Source organism: Mauremys reevesii, linkage group 1 (assembly GCF_016161935.1).
Source record: "Mauremys reevesii isolate NIE-2019 linkage group 1, ASM1616193v1, whole genome shotgun sequence".
NCBI lineage: Eukaryota > Metazoa > Chordata > Testudines > Geoemydidae > Mauremys > Mauremys reevesii.
In genome coordinates this window covers 273,745,934-273,765,272 of record NC_052623.1, presented here as the reverse complement: position 1 = coordinate 273,765,272, position 19,339 = coordinate 273,745,934, and the positions used below count along the sequence as shown (strand labels likewise).

The following is a 19,339-nucleotide window of genomic DNA, read 5'->3' as shown; positions in this document are numbered from 1 at the left end:
CTTGCCCATTCTGTGGTTGAGATGCAGGGAAATGGAAACTCGAAGCAGTGCACATTCCCTGTGATGCAGACACCAATCAGGAGGGTGTGGCCTGGGGTGCTTACAGAGAGACCACTCTTGCGGAGCCCTTTTCTACACATGAGAAAGTTGGCATGCGTGGTCCCAATAGTAATACACTTCACATCCCTATTCTAAAAGGCTCCTAATGGTGCAGCAGTGATCACACTAGACAATAAAAAACAAACAAAAACACTTAATCTCCCTATGGTATTCCACTCTGCCAATTTCCATGGGTACCATGGCAATATGGATGGGGATCACCCTTGAGAGTGCCAACAGAGGGAAGAAGCTTTCCATTATTACAAACATGAGCTAGGTTGGCAAGGGAAACTTAGAGGTGAAAGTGTTCTATCGCCCATTACCAATCCCATGGACCATCCACTCTCAATGGGGGTGGGGGGAGAGATTTTATTGGAATGGTTACAGCCAATAAATAATAATAATAATTCACATATCATAATTTATTTAGATAAAGAAAAGAGATGGTAATGTACCCCAAACTTATTGGTGCCTCCAACATAACAAATAACCCTGGTGGGATCAATTTTAAATTATTCTTGCTATGTAAATAAATATCGCATCTTTTAAAATTATTATTATTGATTTGTTTGTTGTTTCAGTAATGAAGCATGAGTTTATATTATTTGCTGAATAGCCTGAAATGTTGCCCAGTACTGTAATGCCAGACACTGAGAAAGGCAAATCTCAAAAGGTTCAACAGTTTGGTTCAGTCTGTGCAAGTATTAAATAGAATCTGTTTAAGCCCCTTCCCATGGACCTTCTCCCTGGCACCCCTTTGCTGTGAGGAGGTTTCTCCTTCCTATCTGATAGCAGTACCTTGGAGGACAAGCTTGACCGCCCTTGCTAGCTAATGAAGGGCAATGAGTTTGTGACAAATCAAAAGAATTGAGCTTGAAAATCCAGAGACAAACTTTAAGAAAACATCAACAATAAAACCACAGTCTCCCTTGGGAGAGGAGTACTTCCCTTTTATCATCTCACCTGAATATTCACATGAGAGATTGGTGATGGGACGTAATAATCCTGGAAGAGGAATATATCTCATGGCTGCCATGACAATGTTGGCTACAATGCTGAACTTGATGAGACAAGTATAAGGATGTTGTGTTGATAAGGGGCATGTTCAGGGCCAACAGGAGAAGAGATGCTAATGAAACTGTCCTGGGGCCTGATCAATTCAGGTGAATTACAAATCAGCCTACCTGGCACAGGCTCTGCTAAGGAGAATGAGACAACCCAGATCCACCTGTGAGTAGTTAATTACCTATATGGCTGGGTGGCAGAAATGCCTGGGCCTAATACAGGTGTATGAAGGCTCAGTTAGGTGGTTCTAAGACACAGAGAGGCAGCTCATGATGAAAGGGGCTTTTCAGGGAAGGTGTTTAGAGATCTTACTAGAAAAGAGGGTTAGGAAAGGTCTTCCTGGAGGTAGCAGATTCTGAGAGTGTTATTAGTGCAAAGGCCTAGGAAGATCAGTCCCAGTGAAAGGCCCTTAGTAGATGGTGGTAAGCAGTGCAGGTTGTTGAGGAACTACATGCTGCTTCAGAAGAGACTATAGCTGTTTGGCATCTGCATGGGTCCTGAGTCCAGGAACACCTTCCCAGCTGAAGGTAAGAGCCTGCTTCCAGAAGAGGGTCCTTGGTTGAAAGGGCCTTAGTGGTGATGAGCCTGGACAGAGAAGCTGGATGGACTCAGATGGAGGCAGATAAACTAAGCTTAACACACATATACCCTGTTTAGGGCAGTGGGGGTGAAGACCTGCTTGCAAATCTGTGTGGCCAATGATTAAATAAAGCTAGACCCTTGAAGTACCATTTGTTATATTATATACAAGCCTCACTGAACTTAGTGATAGCCTGTAAGAGGAAACTGAGGCAGGGACAGACCCTGTTGCTCCCCACCAAGCTGCCAGAGGTTATGCAGGTTAATATCAGCATTGACACAAGGGGGAGCTCTGGGAGTAAGTGCCCATCCTATAACAGAAACCCTCTTACAAGTTTAAACAGTTAATGCAGGTCTGAGATTTAATATCAAGTTATTGATGGCTTACTCCCTTTTTTGTTAACCATTATACCACTTGCTCAGTTTGCAGTAGACTTGAATCTCCTGCTTCAGAAGCCAGGTATTTAGATCCTTTCTGGATGGAGCCACCCTCCCCCCACAGTTAGAGAAATACAATTCTTTGGGTGCATCAACATGGACATGTATACAAATCCCTCTACATTCTCACTTTCTCCCGAAGAAATCCCCTGAGTTGGGGGTAATGTGTATGATTAGTTCTAAATATCTTTTCAAATAAGAGGTGATGTGGAGGTCACTGTCTCTCACATAAACAACCTAGAGAGTGTAGAACCTCACTCTCCTGAAATGTACACAATGATTACCATGATAATAATATCTAGCTCGTATATACAGCTTTCAAGTAGATCTCAAAGTACTTTACAAAAGAGGTCACTATCATCATCACCTTTTTACAGATGGGGAAACTGAGGCAACAGAGATGAATTAACTGGGCTAGGTCACCCAGCAGACAACCTGGGTGGAGAGCTCAGGTCTCCTGAGTCCCCATTCAGTGCTCTGATCCGTTAGACAACACACAACCTTGAACCAAAACCCAGCCAGGCACTTCAGACACCAAGTATCTTGTAATAAACAAGACCAATCTTTACCCAGTGAGGACCGTGCCTCCTAACTTTCCCTTATGTAGAGCAGAGAGTTCCTCTTCTTTTTGGCCCAAAGTCTGCATTCTTCTCAGAGAAATACACTGCCCCCCTAATCAAACTTTACTGGCACCTGGAACAAGCACACTCCATTCAATGCTGATTAGTTGTGGCAGAGCTAATCTCATTGTATGAACTTTAATTTTGAATTTAATTATATGCTTTGCATTTCCAGGGTGATCAGCCATCCAGGTTTATTGGCTTTTGTCCTAATTGTGCAGAGCAGTCCTAGTGTCACAACAGGGTCTACTGGCACAAGGGGTTTTATTATTCACCCTCTCCCTATTCTTCTCCTGCAGCCATTTGACCTAGTTCTTTCTGGGGTAGGCCAGAATGCACAACCTTCAAGGTGCTGTCTATACAGATATATTTAGAGTGCTGGTAGGACTCACTACCCCAAGTCTGTCAACCCGGGCTGGGGGGCTTGGTCTAAAGTGCTGCATAGACCCAAATTCTGAGAACAGCATTTAACGAGCCAAGCAAATAGACAGAGGTGGTGGCAGCACTGGGGCCCGGTCAAGGCAGCCAGGACCTAATGGCCTATATGGTCGGGTTTAAGTGACAGAGAAGTGGGAAGTGATGGGTTAGAATGTGTGAGTGACTGGTGCAGGACTGTAATTAGGGTGAGTAGAAGATGCCTGACTGGGGGAGAGGAAAGCCAAGGTAGCCATCTCAGAAGGTGAGAGAAGCAAAACAGGAGCAGGCACTTCTTCCTCCAGCCCAGCCTAGCTGTCAATACCTTGCCAGGCATGCATCAAGCTCTCATTAGAGACAGCTCTGCCTCCTGCCACATTTGAAAATGAGACTTTGAAGGGAAAAAAAAGAAAAATATGTACATTTAGAACATTTATCAATTTCCTATAGTTAGTGACCACATGTTTGCAATAACAAGTCAAAATTTACAACATTCTAAGCACTGGAATCTTCTGAGCAACTATGAACCTGAGATTCTTTTACATTTCATTGCTCTAGAGATGGGTAGAGCTCGATGGTCATGAAGAAAGCAGGTGCTCTTCTGTCTCTTTAGCCTGGGGTTTCTTTCTTTAGCACTGCAGTACCTTTTTATAAAACAAATAGGGGGAGAGTATATCCTGACTGGTCCTTTCACATAGTTACTGTCTCTCATGCCCAGAAAGTCAATCAATCAGAGATGTCAATCACCACCATTACCATCCTTGTCATTTCTCCCAGTCAGTAAAGAAAGGTGTTTTGTTTATTGACAAAACAGGACAGTCTTTATTCTGGTGTCTATTCTTTCAAAGTAATCTCCTTTCCCAGTTCACTGTACAATTAATCTTACTCCTGCCCCATCTCCATGACCCCATGCCCATTCTCCCAGCAAACAATGCCAGTTTGGATGTTAAGAGAAACACACTTTCCCTCTGTCCTATTAGCATTCAATGGCAAAGGCTTTGCTGGCATCTTGCTGAATATCACTATCCATTATTCCCATAGCCTTTCATTAAGGTGGTCAGATCCTTCCTTTCTACCTACCCACACAAATGCTTCCCAGGTGATGCTGCTATGTGCTCTTTTAAGGGAGAAACTCTTCATCTCAATACAGTCAAGTAGTATAAGGGTTGTTATAGACAATAGAAAAGTCCTTCTGAGACAAAACCAAGGTAATATGTCCTTGTTTTACCATAGTATCTAAAGGTTCTTTTACCTGGACCCCCCTTTACCTCTCATTTGAATTATCCAATTGTATATTCTTACCTGTGGCAGACTAGCTACCACTAGGTCTCTGCATAATGTTCCCAGACCTGGGCCTGGATGTCTTCAGGAAGATTGTCAGGAACTGTTCTAGAATTACTAGTTTCATGGTCTGCTTCTTGGTATGGATCTCTGGTTTCAACCATTTATGAAGCTGTCTGTAAACCGCTCTGGGTCCTTCAGCATCTTGAAAGAGGAAAGGCCTAAAACACTGATGTCTTTGTGTGCAGCTGATGTACCACAGAAGGATTGCTTCCACTGCCTTATTGTAGTTACCTGCTTCTCTTGTAACCAGGCCTCTATAAGCCTGTTGTGCTTTTCCTTTGAGATATGACAACAAAACTTATCCCTCCCTTAGGCCACTCTTTCAGAGGTCTTGAGATATATCTCAGTACCATCTTTCATTGTGAGCCTCCATAGTTTCAGGTCTTCTTAGACTTGCGTCAGTGATGGCCCCAGCACGAAGGTTCCATAAGACCAGCAATACTTCCTGCCATTGGTAATTTTGATGCCATTATATCACCTCACATTGGTCAGTCACAGTCCGTTGTGGTTTCAGCTATCTCATAAATCCTCAATGGTCTGAGCCTGGACTCAAAGAGAGGTATTTCCTGCATGAGCCAATCTTTCTTTCACTGCCTCAGAGCCTAGTAGATTTTACTTCTCTGCCTTTACATTGCGTCATCCACTGAAAGGAGCATTTTCTGCCATAAACCTTGTTCTGAAGTCATAGCCTGCCTCAGGGTGGTCTTATTTCAGGTTCAACTTTCATTGCTACTGCATTTCTCTATCTCACGCCTGCATCTGGAGAAAGATGTACAGACTCTGAATTTGTGTATTCATTTGTCTTACTTAGGTCACTACAACTGGTCCCATCCCACTCCTGATGCAACATGTATTGGGTTGCTTATTGTGAGCCTGTGCAAGTCTGTCGATAGAGAAGAAAAAGTTCACATCCACTGAGATCCTTTTCCTAAAGTTCATGTGGAATGAAAAACACATGAAAATTCTATATACACACACAACTTCATTACAGCAAAAGGAAATCAAACCTTTTCTCAGGCCACCATTGGTGAACCATCATCCCCCTTTAAAATAATCACTCATGACATCCTCTGAAAATCAGATATTACTCATATAAAATACCCAGATTTTAAATCTTGCACTCAGTCCCCCACCATTGATCGCATGAGCTCAGCACAAAGAGGAAGGCAAACATAGCATCTATGCAGAATGGTGTCGCAACCCTATGCTCAAACATGGCGTCTGTATGGCCAATTGTCGGTCAAAAGGTCACATTGGTGTCATGTGCAACATCGTGGTGCCGTGTGCTACCCTAAGGTGCGGTGTGCAACATTATAGTGCCGTGTGCCTATTCTCGAACCTTCTGTCTGGTCAATTGTAGGTCACATTGGTACCGTGTGCTACAATACCAGCGTGTCGTGTGCATAAACTTAGTGTGCCGGGCACAGTACCTGTTGACGTAGAGGGCACCAGCTCGAAACCCGGTTGGTGTAGGAGCTGGGGACCAATCAGATGCTGACACGAGTAAGGGTCTTCGAATAAAACTATGTCCCGCACCAAAAACTGCAGGAGTATCCACGTGTTAGCTGAAAGGCCTGATCACCCTTTCAGCCAGGGTCTCCTCCGGATTTTGCCGTCTCGTGTCGTGTCGTTTTTGGATTACCCCCCACCCCAATTCGTCATGCACTTGGTGTCTGTACTGCTGGTCAGCTGCGCCTGGAGTGTGGTATGTGCATTTTAATTTCTGTAAATATTCTGTTGGTTTAGCTCCTTTCTCTTTTTCCCTTTCCTTATTTGATGCAAGGTTGTGTACATAGTATATGAGAGCCATATTGCTGTATTATTTGCCATTGTAGTTAGTTGGTGTATTATATAATATTCGGTTAATACGTGTACAGTTTACTCAGTTTGCGTGTCCATTCCGGATTTTAGTGAGCGGTTAATCACAGATTGTTTAGTTTCTTGTTGTTGGATGTAAATAGACTGTTTCAAGTTGTGTATATTGCTGCTCTGGTGATATTTTCCTTTTTTTTTTTTTTATTGTTGACTTGTTTTTTCTCTTGATTTGAGTTGTGTGTGTGTATTCCTGTTCTGATAATATTGTTGGTTGGTAAAGTCGCTCCTCCCCAGTCCAAGTTGCAATTTACCCTTGTTAATAAATGGCCACGTGGTTTGAAATTTCAATTTGTCACGTTTTGATTTTCCTCTTTCACTCAAATATTTCACTCGAACCTGCATTGGTCTTGGACAAATGGCAGCAATCTATGCAAGCATACTGAAACCTCACTGTAACAGACACCTTGGGAGACAAGATCACTATCTGTTAGAGTGGAAGTGACAGAGATCATTATGTTATAATTAATTCTTCATAAGGCTACAAGTCAGTCATGAAGGTCACAGATTCTGTGATTTTACGTGACCTCCGTGACTTCAGCCCTGGGCAGCAGGGCTTGGACTTCTGTGATTTATTGGTTATTGCCCGCATCCTGTCCGTGACTTTTACAAAAATGCCCATGACAAAAATCTTAGCCTTAATGATGCATAATGGATTCCATTCTAGCCCTGTTGTCAGTTACTCATAAGTTTCTGAAATTGTCATATTTTCAATGATATTTTCCACACTGGGTCTCTGCCCAAAGGTGGTTTGTAAAGCCTGCAGGGAAAACAGCTCATCCATTTTTAATCATAAGTTGGGGGGACCCTTTACTCGTTATATATGTGACACTTTCAAATGTCTTACAGACAAAACAGCTGGAAGTTGAAAGATGAAAGTTGACACAGAAACAGTCCTTACTGAGGAGTAATAATTTTCCTTGTTCCTTGGTTTTATTCAGGCTCAATTTTAAGTCTGAAAACTGTGCACCACCAAACATGAGGAGATGAAGGTGGCTGTTTTGTTCTGGCACACAGGAAGAATTTGAAGTGCTGGCATATGGATAAGCCATGCAGTGAAGCACAGACAAGCTAAGATAGCTGCACAGTGAAAAGATTACCCTGATATATTGGTGCCAATCAGTAGGGAAAACAGGGGCTGAGCTTCTGAGCATCTTGTAATACATAAAGGGGCAGGAAAATGTCTCCTGTGGATTTAAAAAGATGCACAGAAGGAACCCCTGTTCTGATGTATCTTAGCAACTCTGCAGCTGGTGACTTCCCCCAGCCCCTCATTTCTCTAGAGGCACAGGACAGGGCTAGAAATGGTCATTAAAAAAAAGATGATGAAACAGTTTGATGAACTTCTGCCAGAATTTTTTGGGCTTCCAGCATTCCTTGCTCCCAGTAAAATTGGGCAGAGAATGGTAATTCCATTTCCCAAAGAATGTCTTTTTTTGTGTTGTTTTTCATTCTGAACCATAATGAATCCATATTTTGAAACCATCCACACACAAAAATTATCATTCTCCCATCAGTTCTATGTGGGACAGTCTAATGGTGCCTAGCCAAATAATTTCTCATTATGGAATTTACCCATACTATTTTCACTTCTTTCTTACTTTTTGCAAGTCAATAGAGCACTGAAGAATTTGAGAGTGGATCTTCTTTTATGTTTATTTTTATCTTTTAAAAATCCCTAGGAAATACCATAGGAAATGTACTTTAGTAGAATGTTAAAGTTGCATAGTTAAACATTGCTTAGTAAGGGTATATCTACCCTAGAAACTGCAGCTGTACCACTATAGTGTATACGCTAGAACAGGGGTGGGCAAACTACGGCCTGTGGGCCAGATACGGCCCCTCAAGGCTTTGGATCCGGCCCACGGCGCCGCTGGCACCACATCCCTGCAGCCCCCGGGTGGGGGCAGAGGGGCAGAGGGTTCTGTGCATTGCCCTTGCCTCCAAGCACCTCCCCCTACAGCTCCCATTGGCCAGGAACGGGGAACCATGGCCAACAGGAGCTTCGAGGAGGTACCTGGAGGCGCAGCTAAGGCAGCGCATGCGGAGCCCTCTGCCCCCCCTTCCCCCAGGGGCCGCAGCGCTTCCTGGAGTGGTGCGGGGCTGGGGACAGGACAGGCATGCAGGGAGCCTGCCCTGGCCCCAGTGCATGCCGCTGCCACCCCGGAGCTGCTGAGGTAAGCGGGGCCTGAGCCCGATCCCCGCCTGCACCCTGCCCCCCATTCCCTGCCCTAATCCCCCTGCCTGCACCTCGCACCCCAACTCCCTTCCCTGAACCCCCTCGTACACCCCACACCCCTCCTGCACCCCAACCCCCTGCACTGGGCTCTCCGCTGCATCCTGCACCCCTGTGTACCCCAAGCCTCTGCCCTGAGCCCCCTGCTGCACCCTACACCCCTCCTGCACCCCTGCTCTGAGCCCCTCCTGCACTCGGCACCCCTCCTACACCCCAATCCCCTTTCCTGAGCCCCCTCATACACCCCACAACCCTCCTCTGCCCCAATCCCTTGCCCTGAGCCCCGTTCTCCACACCGCACCCCCTCCCACACCACAACCCCAGATGTGGCCCTCGGCCCAAAAAGTTTGCCTACCCCTGTGCTAGAGCAATGGAAGGGGTTCTTCCATCACTGTAGTTAATCCACCTCTCTGAAAGGCAATCACTAGGTTGATGGAAAATCCTTCCATCAATCTAATGGTGTTTACACCGAGGGTTAGGTCAGTTTAATTACATCACACAGTATGGGCATGAAATTTTTCACAGCCCTGAGCGATGTAGTTAAGCCAATCTACCTTTGTAGATTAGACCAGTCCTAGAGAAAAGCTGAAGTTAAGGTTACAAAAGCAACTTTAACTCTACTCCTTTTGTGAGTGTTATGATACAGACTTTAATCCTATGATTATTTAGGCCTTTTCTGTACTATAGATGTTTTTTCGGTACAGCTATACCAGGAGGAACCCCTACTATATTAGACCAGTTTATTTCGATAGAAGGAGCTTTCTGTCGGCATAATAACACCATCTCTCTGAATGATGTTAGCTATGAGGCACTCTTATGGCAGCATAGCTGCACCTACACTGTTGTTTTGGGGTTTTTTTGCTAGCACAGCTATGTCAGTCAGCCAACACAGTTATGCTGATAAAACCTTATAGCAAGACCAGTCCCTACTAACAAAAATAATCTAACATAATATACTTTTTTCTACAATTGTAGATAAACATTTGTAGGGGTCTTCTAATACTGTGTATTCCTTTGCCTATGCCACATAGTCTATGAAAGTCTTTTTTTTTTTCTGAAAAGTACAAAGTAACTTGTATTTACACCATTTACTACACATTATGGGCCAGATTTGCCACTCCATTACACCACTTTTGTCTTGGCGTGAAATCTCCTGAAATCCAGTTTATTCATCTTTAAAATATGATGACAACTCACTCACAGAGAGAGGAGGTGTGGTATGAGGCATCAGAGGAAAATGCTCTCTATATAGATGTTTTACTGAAAACCAGATGAAAGTAATCCAGGACACTGGGATACAAGGACCCTGTGGCTCTGCCCCTGGATCATAGGCCCAGTTCCTACTGAGGGTGGCAGGGTCTCATCATCCCCACTCCCTCATCTTCCAGGGGTAGCAGCAGAGGTTCCCTCTCATCCTTGGTGAGAAAGAGGTGGCAAAATGGTCTGGCCCATTACTTATCCCAGCAGCCAGAGTGTAGCTGTTTTGGTGGGTGACACCCTCTGCCCTCTTCTTCTTCCTCACATAGTCCTCCCCTGGGTGGTGCTGACAGAACAATGGGTTTGGGAGTTAATACCCCATTGAGATGAAAGGGGCTGTTCACACATCTCAGAGCTATTGTTTCAAGATGCCTGTAGATTCAAGCAGCCACCCCGATCACATTGTGAGCTTTTCTTTGCAATCATAACAGCTACAGACTTAACTTTCATTCCCCCCCCTCGCCTCCTCAAAAACAAAAACAAAAAGTGAGATATTGATGCAATCACATGACTTCAGGGTCAGGTTCCTAGGAATGAGCCTAAAGTCCTTGTTCCTTTATCGATACTTTCCTGTTCTCTACAAACAGGCAGTCAGCTGAAAGGCCCTGCAGACTGGCAAACTACACTTGAACTAACTCACCTCCTGGGCGCATTAGGTTTCAAATAGATAGGAGGAGGTAGGAGAAAAGCAGACTTGTAAGGATCGTTAGTTGGTGTCTAGAGAACACCCAGAGCACATGACGGGGTCAGTGAGTTCCAGAAATCTCTTAAACACTGGAGTGGGAACTCCACTGTTCCGGCTGGTGTAAGGAAAGTGAAAAAGGGAGGTGGAAAGAGCTGTACAGCTAGTTTGCAGCCAACAGAGGGCGCAAATACCCATGGCTAGCTTTTTTTGCTAACTCTGTTAATCCGGGTCTTTCTCCGCCCAGAAGCACTGGCCAATCATTCTGTTCTTTTTACTTCCTCTCCCCGGACACGGGATGCCTTTGTCTGGGGGATGCAGCCTTGGCTGCAGGAGAGAAGGTGAGTGAGTGGCCTGTGTGGCTGCCTGAATAATGAAGAAATCAGGGATCAGGTTGCCCAGGCTGTTGCACACACACTTTTATTGACACACTGGCGTTGACAGACAAATGCATTCCTATCCAGTTGTTTGTGAGGGCAGAATTTAGGTGGGGTTTGTGTGTGCGTATACACACACACAAACACTACCTGATTGAAGGAAACCACAACTGGCTGTGAAGGCCCCTTTCTACACAAGCAAAGGATGGGAAGGTTTCCAAAGACACCAGAGATTGCTTTAGCTATCTGTCAGTCAAGCAGAGGTATAGGGAAGCAGCAGTTGACTGGAAGATCTGTCAATACAAGTTAAAAACAGTTTAATCCCACCCTTTCTGGAGCTGAGAGGAAGTCTGGAGTCTGTCTGAATATAGAGCTCCCTCCCTGCAGTGGCAACTTTAATTGTCTGCAAATTCTTTATAGTGAAGGATTTGTTCAGTTGAGTCACTCCCTCAATCAAAGTTTTGCTACTGGGTCAAGAAACCTTGGTATCATTCAAGCCATGAAAACTGGTGAGGATGTGTATGTGCCCGGACAGGGTAGACATTTACTGGGCAAGGGAAGATTTTTAATTTGTGGTGGTGGTGGTGTTACAGTTGAATACACAACAGTATGTGAGGGTGACAGACAGGTTATGACAAATTACCGACCCATGTGATAAATGAATGTACTGTGCCTCTGCCAACTAGTCTAGCTCCCTAGGGACTTATTCAAACATTCTGAACCCATGAGCAGTTTCCAATAGCCTTATTAACTTTCCTAACTTCCTCAGACCCCTCAAATGTGGAATTCCCAGCCCCTTTCTCCCCCCGAAAAGACACCTGCTTGATGCAGAGAAGATTCATCCTGGGCTATTGACAGCTTAGCTATACATGAAAATGTCATGTCTTTAAACTCTGATACCGTAGCTCACATCCTATTGACTAGGCAAAAGGGGAAGGTTGATTCCTACCATTTGCTTCTAGTCCTAGATGGGTCTGAAATAATGGGCTTGGAGATCATGACGTGTTTCGTTCCCTAAAAGCTGTTTTAGGCGATTTGTGGGGATGTTTTACATATGTTAGTTACATTTTTCTCTCCCTCTCAGCTTGGTACTTTGGACTCGTGGGAGGCTGGGTTCTGTTCTGCACATCAGTGGGCACAGCCCAGAACAGGGGCTTCAGTGGGGGAAAGGCAACTTAATGCCATCTCTGTGCTGCCCAAATGTTGAGCTGTTCCAGGGACCAGTGAGGCTCTTGGGGTAAGTTACAGTATCCCCAGCATGCTCTAGCCACACTCCCTGCTGCACCAGGCCCACTAGTGACGTACACCTAGGGCATGGGCTGCAATGGGAGTTGTCTGTTATACCTCTGTAGGACCATGGGGGAATGCATTGCATCAGGGGAATTACCAGCTGGGGGAGGATCTAACTGGGTTGTCCCCTCTTTCTGCCACCAGAGAAGCATAAAGGCCGTACCACGTCCCAGAATCAGAGCCCTGATAACCGAAGCACCTGGTTTTGTGTGGGGAGGGATACATAAAATCATGTGTGTGTGTGTGTGTACTCTGCTCATACTTCCCCACATTCCAGTTAACTTCACTCTCATTAACTCCCTTGATGTGCAGTTCACTTATTAACCAGTTATTTTTTCCTGTGATGAACATTGCTAACAAGAGGATCTAATTCAGTTCTTAGACAGTCTCTGCCTAATATGTTAAATAAAGACTATGCAACATTCTTTGATCATGGAACAAAGGAAACGGTTACATTCCATATTGCAAAACCAGCACATAGTTCGGTAGGATGGGCAGTCTTTGATGTGAAGAGGCCTATGACTGAAACAGCAGGGGATGCTTCAGTCAGGACTAAGGGTTTGTCTACAATACCAAGTTTTGTCAACAAAACTTATGTCAACACCCAAAAGTCGACAAAACAAAAATCGCCAAAGGGTATTCACACTTGCTTCCTCTGTCGACAGATCATGTCCTCATTGTGAGCACCATCATCAACAGTGTGAGCAATGCACTGTGGGTCAGTATCCCACAGTGCAGTGTTGTGGGAAGACGAAGCTGATCCCAGCGTATTTTGAGAGGATTCCCTCTGAGTTCTCCCACAGCCGACTCAGCCCTGCATATATGTAAAGTTAGTACAGCATTATGGAAGACTTTGGGATAAAAAGCACTATGTAAAGGTAAGTGATCGCTATGTTTGTGTGTGCTTACCTTTACAGCCATAGGGGTTGAATTAGCATATATGTTAGGAAATAAACTATTCAAACAGAGAGTTTTAAATACACCAGTTATTTCCCTTCACGTCATGGAGAGATTAATGTCTGTTTCATTAAACATAAGGTATGTCCATTTGGTATTTCTACTAATACTCAGTCGCATGTTCTTATCGCTGTTCCCAACTGATTATCACTGTTCTGACTGCACAGTTATCTCCAGGGCCCATTACATCTTTATCTTGTCAGATAAGAGCAAACGGTCAGTAACTGTTCCATTGCTCCAAAACTATTCTGATTGGAGGATGCCAGTACCTGAGTGGGCATGATGGCCTTTAAAATCCCAGCAGTTCTCAGATCAAAGCATCACTGATATATACTGGGGACAGGGGGTACACACTCAGATCCTTTGGCAAACATGGCGAGATGTCTGTCATGAATCTAGCAGGCAAGTAATATATAACTATGCTACGTAGCTTTACCCTCCTGGTTATTGTCACTCTGCAAGGGCTGCTCACAGACGTAAGTACAGCTCTGATGAGCTTCTTTTAAAATAAATTAATTTTAGGGTTTCCAATATTTCATCTTTTTTTTTTAAATTCCAGTCATTGAGTGTATTGATCTTTCTTGGTTACTAACCGTATAGGCTAGATTTTCAAAGGAGGTTAAGGTGACTAATTGAAATAGGATTTGGGTACTTTGGGCGCCTTTGAAAATTCCACCATAGAGAAATGGAGGTCCAAGAGGACCCAATAAGAGGAAAGATGGTCCAGTGGTTAGGGCCCAAACCTGGGACCCTAGTTCAAGTCCCTGTGTGGCCTTGGGTAAGTCACTTGGGATATTAAACCCCCACAGCTGGCCCAGAACAGCTGACTCGGGCTCTCAGGGCTCAAGTTATGGAGCTGTTTAATTGCTGTATAGACGTTCAGGCTCAGGCTGGATCCTAGATGTTGGAACCCTGTGACCAAAGCCCAGGCTCCAGCGTGAATCGGAGCATCTACACAGCAATTTGTAACCCTACAGCCTGAGCCCCACGAGCCCGAGTGAGCTGACCCAGGCCAGCTGTGGCTGTACCATGGGTCTTTTATTCCAGTGGAGATGTGCCCTCGGTCTTTCTGGGCCTGGGGTCCCCATTTGTAAAGTGGGGGTAACATCATTTGCCTACTGTAACGATGCTGGTTCTGGCGGGACACTTCTGAGGGTTTGGCTACACTTGCAGGTGTGCAGCGCTGGGAATTAAAGCTGTCTTCGTACAGCTGTGTAGGGAAAGTGCTGGAGTGTGGCCACACTGACAGCTACCAGCGCTGCAATGTGGTCACATTTGCAGCATTTGCGGCGGTGTTGGGAGTGGTGCATTATGGGCAGCTATCCCACAGAGCACCTCTTCCCATTCTGGCGCCGTGGGTTGTGGGAAGGGGGCGGCGGGGGCGAGTCATTCTGCTTCCTGTCCCAACGCCCCGTGATGCATCGCTTCACATCCCAGCAATCCCTGTTTTTCCATCCACGTTTGGCGCCATCTTGACTCTCTCAACGGTTTCTGTGCAGCGTGATTTCTGTGGGAAATGGAGCCCGAACTGCTGAGGAATATGCTGACGAGTCTCACCAGCACATCACGTTTGGCAGTTGAGCTATTCCTTAAGATCCAAAGTGATGAGGAGTCCGACGATGATAGCGAGTCGCCTGATGCATATGACACTAAATTGCTTCTGGCATTCACGGAAATGCTCAGCACCATGGAACGCCGCTTTTGGGCTCGGGAAACAAGCACTGAGTGGTGGGATCACATCATCATGGAAGTCTGGGATGACGAGCAGTGGCTGCAGAACTTTCGGATGAGAAAAGCCACTTCCATGGGACTGTGTGAGGAGCTCGCCCCCACCCTGTGGCACAAGGACACGAGATTGAGAGCTGCCCTGCCAGTGGAGAAGCGGGTGGGTATTGCAATCTGGAAGCTGGCAACTCCAGACAGCTACCGATCAGTCGGGAACCAGTTTGGAGTGGGAAAGTCGACCGTTGGAATCGTGTTGATGCAAGTTTGCAGGGCCATTAATCGCATCCTGCTATGAAGAACCGTGACTCTGGGGAACGGGCAGGACATTGTGGATGGCTTTGCACAAATGGGTTTCCCTAACTGTGGAGGGGCGATTCAGGACCAATTGCTTAAAGCAGGGCAGTTACAGCCCAAGGCTGGGGTTCCTTTGCACACCAAGGCAAACCAAACCAGCCAGACAGAGAAGACTTTGGTTTTGCCCCACTGGCTAACCATAAGTCATACAAGCAATTCCCTCAGACACTCCAGTTTCCAAGTATCACTACCAGTGCCACTCGTTATGGGGATGACTGGTTATGAAAACCAATACCCCAGTAAAAGAAAAGAGGTTCTCTAGATCCCAAAGGACCAAGCCCCAGACCCTGGTCAATATACAAATTAGATCTTACCCACAAATCATGCTGTTGCCAATCCTTTAGAATCTAGAATCTAAAGGTTTATTCATAAAAGGAAAAATATATAGGTGAGAGCTAAAATTGGTTAAATGGAATCAATTACATAAGTAATGGCAAAGTTCTTGGTTCAGGCTTGAAGCAGTGATGGAATAAACTGCAGGTTCAAATCAAGTCTCTGGAATACATCCACGGCTGGGATGGGTCAATCAGTCCTTTGTTTAGAGCTTCAGGTTGTAACACAGTCCCTCCAGAAGCAAGAAGCAGGATTGAAGACAAGATGGAGGAACTGCAGCAGTTTTTTATATTCTCTTGCCATGTGGTCTCTGCTTTCTTTGTTCCAAAGACAAGCATTCCAGCACATGGCATAGAAAACCCTTAGAGTTCTGTCCATAGGCATGTCCCTGCATGCCTTGCTGAGTCACAAGGTGTATCTGCCTTCTCTCAGTGGGTCAGTTGTATAGCTGATGGGCCATCAAGCAGGCTAGACAGTGCTGATACCAAATTATCCGGGGTGTCACCCAGAAGCAAAGCACAAGTTTGAAATACAGACAATATAGAGCCAATACTTATCACTTTAAATACAAAAATGATACACACATACAGATAGCATAATCATAACCAGCAAATCATAACCTTGTCCTAGACACCTTATTTGACCCCCTTTATACAAGATTTGGTGCCACTATAGGACTTTGGTTGCAACAATAATCTCTATGGTCCCAGTTCATGTCAATAATGTGACACCTACCCTACAGGGGTGCTGTGAAGATAAACACATTAAAGATTGTGTGATGCTGAGATATTACAGTAAGGGACAGCAGAACATGACCTAAGTAACTAAGATAGGTAGACCTGGGTAGCATATAGTGTAATGATAGTGGTTCTGTTGTTAAAGATGAATTTATCATTGTACGCTCAGCTTCTCTTTCAGGTCATGCATTCCTTCATGTGGATCAAGGAGGTTGTTTCAGTTTGGTAACTTCTGTTATTTTGAACATGTTTCAGGTGGTCCTGGAAAGGTTCCTATTGCAGATGCTTCTTTCATCCCTGTTGGAGGTAAATGCTGAATCCTTCAGTATCTGATGTGGCACACTATGTTGTGTAGCAATCCTTATTTTTCTCTGTCTCCTACATATTTTTAATTTAAAAATAGCATCATTCCCTGTTTGAATAAACTTCCATCAACAATGGGTGTTACCTCTTACGCTTAACAATCTGTCCCAGTTTGTTTATTTAGCTCAGACACTCTGGTTACCTTCCCCAGAGCTGAAGAAGAGCTCTGTGTGGCTCAAAAGCTTGTCTCTCTTACCAACAGAAGTTGGGTCAATAAAAAATATTATCTCACCTAACTTGTTTCTTCCATCTATGTCTGCCCATTAACCAGCTGGCTGTTTCATTACAATCTTAGCACATTCATTAACCTGGCATGTTATTTTTCATGCTGCCTTCTTTCCCATTCTGCTCTTCTTCCCACCTTAGTCTACAACAGTTATCTCCTGCACTGATCTTTTGATAAATCCTCCCCATTGCCTGATCTTTCTCAGTAGCTCCAGCTGCCATTGCTGTCCACATGGTTTCTCCCTGAGAAGGGTAACCAGCTTGCACTTTGTGCATAGGAAGACCCTTGCATTTTGTCACAGCATGAATCTACATCACTTATGTTAGTTCAGTGGCTGCTGCCATTCTTTGTTGTTGTATCTCTGGTCTCATGGGGTGCGTCCACTGGAGGTGGATGAGGGAGACATTTCCAAGTGTGTTCAGATTGTTGCTACCATGCTGATGTCCCCTTCCAGGACTCAGTTGTTCTCACTTTTTGATCAGCCTCACCTTCTCTTATGTGATTGCACCTGGATCTGGATTTGTTCTGGCATTGGCTTGTTCTTCAATTCTTCCCTCTTGCTTTCCGAATGAATTCAGCACTGGTGGACAGCAAAGTCTTCCATTTATCCACAGGGCTGACAGTGGCAGCGCAGGCTTAGTCACCCTGTCCTGCCAAGGGGTAATTCACTCTTGGATCCATTCACTCTTTGGCCTCTCTGCAGTTATTCCTGGAACTGCCAACAAGACTGGTAATTGTTACCATAATTGACAATAGTTAGGCTGTTGTTGTGCTGAGACAGTTTGACAACAGTAAAGAAACATCACACTGTGACTGGATCATTCCAGCATTTTACAAACGCCAAAGAACAGTGTGAAACTGTCACTTCAGATTTTGTTCATATGTGTGAAAAGGCATGGCATTCCTCTGCATAAAATGGATTTACCTGGTGTCAGAGTTTTTTGAGCAAGCACCTTAAGAGAGGCAGTGCCATTTCCAAGTCAAATCAATTGTATTCCCATTACTTACCAACTCTTTGTGTAGAGAAAAAACAGCACCTTCTCAATGGCCAGAAAGGAAACTCCATTGCCGTGATCACCAATGAAACAACCGACTTCCAAAACAAACCAATTTTCAACATTTTATTTCAGGTGCTCAAGACGGACCCTCCTAAGCATGCTGGCATTACCCCACCACAGCTTGTAAAGACAGAGCCCCTGGGAAAGTTAATCATGCAACCGTTTCACAAGCCTTGATTTCTTCTATGGTGGAATTCATCATCCCACTTGATTGAATAAAAGCATTTGTAACAGACAGTGCGAGCGACATAGCAAAGGCTTGGAATGATGTGCTTTGCTACCTGTGGTCATTTAGTCACTCTGGCAAGAAATACTTGGCATGATACCTTTAAGCAAGTGGGTCGCTTTGTCACTTTGTTGAAGTCACTGTTAGTGAAAGCTCCAGCTTATGGTGCACGGTTCTTGAGATACCTGAATGACCAGAGAGAGTGTTGATTTGCCAGCACTTCCACCCAAACCAGTTGTGACTAGGTGGAATAAATGGCTCAATTGTGTAATGATTGATGGCACTGGTAGACTTCAAACTTGCTTAAAAACTGTAAATATATCAATAAAACATCGTATTCAACTGATACCTATTTATATTGTGGCTAGGGAAACTAAAGTTCCATTTTTCATTTTAATTGAGGAAAAATATGATTTTTATGATTTTTTTTACTGGAGAATGTTGTGAGATTTTGTTTTAATCACAGAAAAGTAGGATCCCTGGTACTGCTCCAGTTAATTTTCAGATGTGCTACAATCGAGGCTATGGAAGTCGGGCAAACACTCTCATTTGGCTGTGAAGGGATGCAAGGTCAGTATGTGACTGTGACCATCCCTGGGAGAGAAGAGTTCCTCTCACTCTGTGAAGTGCAAGTGCTTGGCCAGCCGTGGCTTTATGTTAGTGAGTAGAGGTCCTGAATCTACGTTCATGTGGTTTTCATGTGTATCATCCCACCATATGTGTCCTGGAGTACAAAAAGAATCAAACATTGGAATTTCTAATATGAATTCCTATTCTCACTACCTACTATCCTAAAGAGGAAACGATTCCTACTGAGGAGTAAGTCTGGGGGAAAGGGACCATTCATTCATGACATCTAAAGCTGTGGAGACTCTCCTATGGAATGATTTAGAAAGGAAGAGCATACACAGCACTCTATTAGGTATACAAAAGGCTGCAGCCTGGTCAGCGATTGAGTGGTTAACACAGTAGCTCAGTCTGTGGTCTCCATTTGTTGAGAATATAGGAAAGTACCTAACTTGGAGGAAAACCCCAGGAAAGTCAGGTGATGTGAGTATGCATATTTTTACCTCATGAATTTGAACTA

General features: G+C 44.6%; 1 long non-coding RNA gene across 2 annotated transcripts; it reads left to right on the top strand.

The window, feature by feature from the left end:
- Positions 1 to 1,412: 1,412 nt before the first annotated feature.
- On the top strand, positions 1,413 to 13,139 carry LOC120396135. Of its 2 annotated transcripts, none has more exons than XR_005593006.1 (3): positions 1,413 to 1,691; positions 12,068 to 12,220; positions 12,939 to 13,139. It is a non-coding gene; the product is annotated as an uncharacterized LOC120396135 (long non-coding RNA). The 2 variants fall into 2 exon arrangements; XR_005593005.1 differs by lacking the exon at positions 1,413 to 1,691 and adding an exon at positions 10,896 to 10,947.
- Positions 13,140 to 19,339: the final 6,200 nt, after the last annotated feature.